This window comes from Grampus griseus (genome assembly GCF_964374135.1).
Source record: "Grampus griseus genome assembly, chromosome: 3".
In the NCBI taxonomy this organism is placed as follows: domain Eukaryota; kingdom Metazoa; phylum Chordata; class Mammalia; order Artiodactyla; family Delphinidae; genus Grampus; species Grampus griseus.
The window spans coordinates 74,522,893-74,529,557 of record NC_139019.1 but is presented as its reverse complement, the minus strand read 5'-3'; positions in this window follow the sequence as shown (position 1 = coordinate 74,529,557).

Sequence of the window (6,665 nt, the reverse complement as noted above, 5' to 3'; positions counted from 1 at the left end):
ATGACCCCAAACCAGTTAATAGCTGGAGTCCATAATGGAGCACTATATATAGCCTAGCAGCAAGTTCATTTAGTGTATTATGTTACCTAAGAGGAGTAGGAGCCACCACTTGTAATGTAAATGACTTAATGGTTCGTTCTATGATGACCAAGACCAGGAGAAAAAGTATGTTCTACTGTAACAAGAGATATTTCATATCTTTAGGAGGTGTATCTATAACATGGCACATTTTCATTTTGCCACAAACGGGTTCCCTGATTTCTTAGACTGCTGTTTGTGCACATGACTTTAATTTTCTGAGGGAGATAGGAAGGTGTTCTTTGCCTGTTAGCTGTATCTGCCCATAAGAAGCACAGTAACATCCATGAACCAGATACAATTTGACATAATTTATGCCTTTATTACCTCCTACAGGGTGATATTATTTCATGCTGGCACATTAATGTTTCCAGCACGATACTGTCATCCCTGGAAATTTTACCTTATGAAGTTCAAATATTGAGGAAAGGGTTTAAATTTTTTCTAAGGGCCTTAGATTTGGGGAAAATGCAACTTATTCTAAGGTCGGCTTTTTTACTCTTTTTTGATATTTGGTGGCACTGTAGATAATGTTCAGATAATGGGCAAAAATCATATCTGAAAACTCTTACCTCTTCTTGGCCAAATATCTTGTTTTTGTTCTGTTTCCATTTTTTGAAAATAATATTTCATCAACTTTAACATACCTTGCTGCTATTTGTTCCCCTAGTGATGTACACTCAGGAGACATTGACCAAAAAATGTTCTTGAATCCATTTGGTGTAGTACTTAGATCTGTCTTAATACTCCAGCATTCAGAATTAGGGCAGGTGGAGTATGTAAGTTTCTTATTGCTGCCTTAACACATTACCACAAATTTAGTGACTTAAAATAACTCAAGTTTATTATCTTGCAGTTCTGTAGGTCAGAGGTCTCACTGGGCTAAGATAACTTGTTGACAGAGCTGCATTCCTTCTGGAGGCTCTAGGGGATAATCGTTTTCTTTGCCTTTCCTAGCTTCTAGAAACTGTCTGCCTTCCTTGGCTTGTGGCGCCTTCCTTGGCTTGTGGCCCCTTCCTCTGTCTTTAAGACTAGCAGTGATGAGTCAAATTCTTCTCATATGGCATCTATCTGACCTTGTTCCTTTGTCACATCTCTTTCTCTCTCTCAGTGCAGCCAGTAAAATGTTCTCCACCTTTGAGGACTCATGTGATTAGATCGGGCCCACCTGGGTAATCCAGGATGCTCTTCCCATTTCAAGGCCCATACCTTAGGTGACATCTGCAAAGTCTCTTTTGCCACACAAGGTATCATATTCACAGGTTCTGGAGAAGAGGACCTGGAAATCCTTGGGGAGGGAGCAGGGCATTAGTCTGCTTACCACATGGAGTTTCAGAATTCTTTCTCATACCAATATTTGAAGGATTAATAGCAGTTGCCAGCCTAGTAGTCTCCAAACTTTAAAAATCATGCATGAAAATAAAGTTTTTGAGTATGCACCTCAATATATGTACATTTCCTTCTAAACTATAATATTATCTACATTAATAGTGTATATACTAGTAGTAAAACTTCATTTCTTTTTAATATATAAATAAATAAAAGCAGATCTTCTGATGGTTTCTTTGCACTCCAGTGCATCATCTTGTGTGCCCCTAGGGCTATGTGCGCCTAATTTTGGAGAAGAAGGGAAAAGGAGGAAGTCTGGATTAGCTTGTGTAAATGTAGCTCTTGACTCTTTCAGACATATAAGGCTTCAGGGTAAGGAAGGGACTGCAGAGACGTTTTTGGTAGTCTCTGATAGTGTTTGGAAGTGAGGAAGGAAGTTGTTTTGCTTACACTATTACTGTTGTTTGTAGTTACAGAGGGTAATAGTATAGAATGTAACATGCCCAACACTGTCCTGAAAGCTGAGAGATGCAAATTATAGAATTACGAGACAAATGCTATTTTATAAAAGACTAGAAAGAGGTTGTTTACCAGAAATCTCTAAACCATGAGTTAGTTACTTATTTAGAATAAGGCCATATCTCATCAGAACAGCTACTCATGTCAGTGTACTTGAAAATCCCAAGAAACTTAATTGCTCAACGACTGTTTTGAACGCTAGTAGTAAGGTCCATATGAAACTGGGCTGAGGGAAAAGGTGATTCTGTTACGTTTACTTTAAATCATATTTTCGGGTTTAAAAAACATCTCTATTACACCAGCCACATTTGATCTCCATGGCATGTAGGCTTGTTACAGTGTAGGAAAACCAGAAGTTGTAACACAAGCCGACTGTGTTAAGTCCCCTTGTGTTATTGTTTGAGATGTTCTCAGAACAGTCAGCCTAGAAAATGGGATGTTGCTAAGACGTGCTGACACACCTCTGAAATCAAAAAGAGCTTCTGCTGGCGAATGAAAGTAGGTTGCCACAAAAATGTACAATTAGGAAACAAATCAATGACTGTTGGCCAAGTGCCATAAGTGTCCCGGAGGCAGTCTGGGCAGTATATTTTTATTTGATTTGCCCCAGGCCACTTCCACTCTCTTCCTGAAAGATGGACAGGTAGTCCTCTCAAATCCTTCGCTGATAGTTTCCATCCATGATCTCAAAATGTAACTGCTAACGTGTCAATGATTACTGTACAAAGAAGTTAACCACTACTGCTAAATTTCCCCACTGAAACCCGATCCAGGGATTAGCAACAATAAGGAATCTGTTTTATTTGCATTTAATTTGTACCTTCACACTATTATCTCCAATGTTTTAGTTTCAGGAAATGTGGTCTCAGGCTATTATAACCACATTTCATGCTGCTGTTGCACTGTTATTTGATCTCTGTGGTTGGAAATGACTACTGAAAAAATAAAGCTAGCATACTTTATTTTAATTATACCAGTGCAGTGTCTAAATAAAAAATGTACTTTATATTTAATGTGGAGCACAGATTAACAGTTTTATGGGACATATCTATCTATATCATTTTCTATTTACACATCAGTTATATATCTTTCTCTCAGCAAAACAGATGCCTATGGTGTGAAAACAAGGAAGGAGAGCATCGAAGTTACAATCACATGGGCAGTAAATAACATCTTAATTGGTCTGGAATGCCGGAGTTTGATTTTTTTTTTTCCCCGCCTGGCTTTAATTTATTGATTGCTATAGCTTATTTATCTTCCCAGTGATTTGTACAAGTCTATTTCTTTCCTCAATAAGCCAGTCTATAGTGGCTTTATATTGCAAATTCCATCTGGGGAAATGGTCTAGTGAGAGAAGTGCCGTTGCTCCTGGAAAAGCCATTATTTAAAAGCTTTTGTAGAGGTAAGGGTAACTTCTCAGTTTTTACACTTTGTCTTCTGGAAAAAAGAAGGAAAGAAGAAGTGCAGCTATTACAAAGTTGCCACCCAATATATGTTTCAACAATTCTTACTCTCCACTTGTTTGGCAGCAATAGGAAAACAAAGAAGGATTTAGTGTACGCTTAAATTTTCCTGTACACGAATTAGATCCTAGTGAGGATAGCAAACAGGAATGGACTGTGTATATCTAATACATGATATGTAAACCCTGGATTTTCTTCTGCATGCTTTTCTACAGCTCCATGCCTAATATCTTTTTTTAAATAGCACTTTAGGATAAACTACACTTCAAATGACACATTATGCTCCATAGTGCAGTTGAGAACTGGCAATGTAACCATTCTCAGGAAAGCTGGTTGGCAAAAAATCCACCACTTTTTCTAGTATGTAGCTATCCAAAGCTGAAGTCAACCCTGGAAAATTAGTGATTTTTTTTCCTCCTAAATCAATGATTCCCTTGTTCATTAAATCAGCACTTCCAGTGTTTGTCGGGATTCTGTTTGGTTGTCTTGATCTCACAGAATATTAGAAGAGTGCTCTGAAAGATTTCCTCCATTGATAGCTGAGGGAAAAACAAGTTTACAGATGGCAATGCTATACTTATGCTATGCAAGTGATGCTTTGCAAAGTGATTCTATAAACATATTCCAAAGGGGAGACTCTGATATCCCATCATCACCCTAATATAACCTTAACTGCCTTTAAATGAGCTAATGAAAATTTGGGGCAGGTCTTTTAGAGAATGCATTTGCATTTGCCATAATTAGTGGTAGGCAGATCTCACTACATCCAGGGACAATCTCGAGACAACTTCTTGATCGACTATTAGTACTTAATTTCTGAATGTCAAACCCTGCACGTCTTAATTTCTAGAGAATAAGCTCAATTGAGCTTAGTCCCCAGTTACGCAAAAACTGCTCGGATAAAACCAAGTGGACACCAATGTAATGAATGTGGTTATTAAATTGTTTCAATTGAAAGAACCCTATTCTTACACCATCATAATGGGAACAATTTATCCCCACTGATCGGCCTGTCTCTCTTTCTCTCTCTTTTTTTCTGAGCTCTCTTTGATCTTGAAGCATATTGCGGTGGTGTGTCCTATTGAAAAGCGAAACTGGGGCAATTTTAATGCTTTTGTACCTTACCAAGTGCTCTATTTTTTCTCTGTTTAAAAATAGCTGTTAATTATAAGTGCAGTTTAAATGTCTCAAGTGACCCAGAAATGCAGGTTGGAATGAGACAGATTGTGTGTCTCATATGAAACAGATGTACTTTCACAGAGCATTCTGAATTCAGTCTTCCCTCTGTATCCTCCTCTTGAGTTATTTCCATCAGGTATTGAGCTGGTCTAGTACCATACTATGAAATCCCACACATTTGAACAGGGTGAAAGAAAAGCAAACCTAATTTTTTGTGTGTGTTTGTGTGCCACAAAGAAAAGCCTCTTTTGTATATCAGTCCCTACTATGTGGGTGAATATTGTGCTGTTGGTGTTAGATCATGGGACAAGGGCCACTTTCCTGGCCAGGAAAACCATATGATTTTCTAGAGCTCCACTCCTGTCTCTTGGGTCACTGGCTTTGCGCTGAAAGAACACCGCAAGAGTGATAAACATATCCCTTGAGGTCCTTCTTCAGCTTAATTCAATAGTGCCCGAGGACAAATTAACCTCCTGCTAGATTGCAAAGATCTCTGATTCTTCACTGGTTTCAAAAAACTTGTGTTTTTAGCTCCTTACTAACCTGTAACCACCCTGGAGATGGTTACACTGCTGGTGATGTTTGGGGGACCAAGGCTTTAATAAGTGATGTACTAACTCAGTAAAATCACATTATTCATTTATTCTGCTACAACCTAAACAAATCTGGTACTTACCTAATTATATGTGGTCATATACTGTAGGTTTGAAGGTGCTCCTATCTAGTGTAGTTCCAAGAAGTGATTTCAAAATTGAATTTAAAATAGAGTGCGTATATATGGAATCTAAAAAAAAAAAAAAGTTCTGATGAACCTAGGGACAGGACAGGAATAAAGATGCAGACGTAGAGGATGGACCTGAGGACACGGGGAGGGGGAAGGGTAAGCTGGGACGAAGTGAGAGAGTGGCATGGCCATATATACACTACCAAATGTAAAATAGATAGCTAGTGGGAAGCAGCCACACAGCACAGGGAGATCAGCTCGGTGCCTTGTGACCACCTAGAGAGGTGGGATAGGGAGGGTGGGAGGGAGACGCAATATGGGGATATGTGGGATATGGGGATATATGTATACATATAGCTGATTCACTTTGTTATACAGCAGAAACTAACACAACATTGTAAAGCAATTATACTCCAATAAAGATGTTAAAAAAAATAGAGTGCATTCCAGTGGTTTGATGATCTTTTCCAGGTTTCTTAAGATCTTTGGTAAATATCCCAAAGCCACCTGCACATTTGCACAGTGAAGGAATTCAAGACTCGTCCCCCTTCCTCCACTTGGATTCAGATCTGTGATCCAATCTCGCTCGCTATCTGGACGAGAGCATGTCTCAGTGAGGGGAGGGCAGTTTATATGCCTTGGCTCCCTATCTGCTTGTACCTAGAGATGCCCAACCGAGGAGTTCTTCATTGCTATAGCAATGGCATTGAACACAGTTATCGTGTCGGCTTAGGGACTGATTTTTTAAGTTCTTTCTGGAAAACTTGTAGATGTTTTAGTCAAATTCTAAATGCAGGCACTGATTTGAACATTTTTCATAGCTAATTTTTTATTTTAATCAGTAATTTTAACTTGACTGTTTTGATTTTAATGTAATCATTCTGATTCTAATGTAATCATTCTGATTCTAATCATTCTAATTTGTCCAATGAGATTTATTTCATTTAGTATTTATAATCTTGTAAGTGACAGCCCACTTGGGTTACAGTTTCATGACAAGTTGATGGTCTATTTTCAGGAAGAGGGGAAGGTATGGCCCCAGGTAAGTTTAAGTGAATCTATATGATACAGAGTGGGAGCTGAAAACAAATTCAGAAAAAAATTCTTTAAATCCATATCTTATAAAAATATTCTAGTCACTGAGATACATTTATATTGCTATTGGAAGATGAATGATAACACACTTAAAGACAATATAAATAATACATTTCTAAGTAGAGTAACTCTGGAAAGTAGAACTATTGGGAAAGGGAGTCTCCTGGGTGCAGTCTTTGGACCTCACTCATCCTCATAAGAGTGGGCCTTGGGCCTGGAACCTTCCATACCAAGAGAGGAAGAGTCCTCACAGCCTGTGCTGGACTGGTCACTTTGTG